Source organism: Corylus avellana, chromosome 7 (genome assembly GCF_965113065.1).
Source record: "Corylus avellana chromosome 7, dhCorAvel1.hap1.2, whole genome shotgun sequence".
Lineage (NCBI taxonomy): Eukaryota > Viridiplantae > Streptophyta > Magnoliopsida > Fagales > Betulaceae > Corylus > Corylus avellana.
The window spans coordinates 174,935-175,165 of record NC_142496.1 but is presented as its reverse complement, the minus strand read 5'-3'; positions in this window follow the sequence as shown (position 1 = coordinate 175,165).

Sequence of the window (231 nt, the reverse complement as noted above, 5' to 3'; positions counted from 1 at the left end):
TCTAGAGAGAGCAGCGTGCACTATTTTAATTTCTATTACATCAAAGCAATCTTTAGTTTGGAAGGACAATGACAATTATGTAGTAGTTTGAAATGTGGTATGTGTACTTTTTTCAAAATATATGAAGTCTAAAACTAAAAATTGGACAAGTGATGCCTGAAAACTAAGAAACATGTAGAAACAACTTTTTTTCTTTAGTTGAAACAAAAAAAAAAAAAAAACACTTCGCTC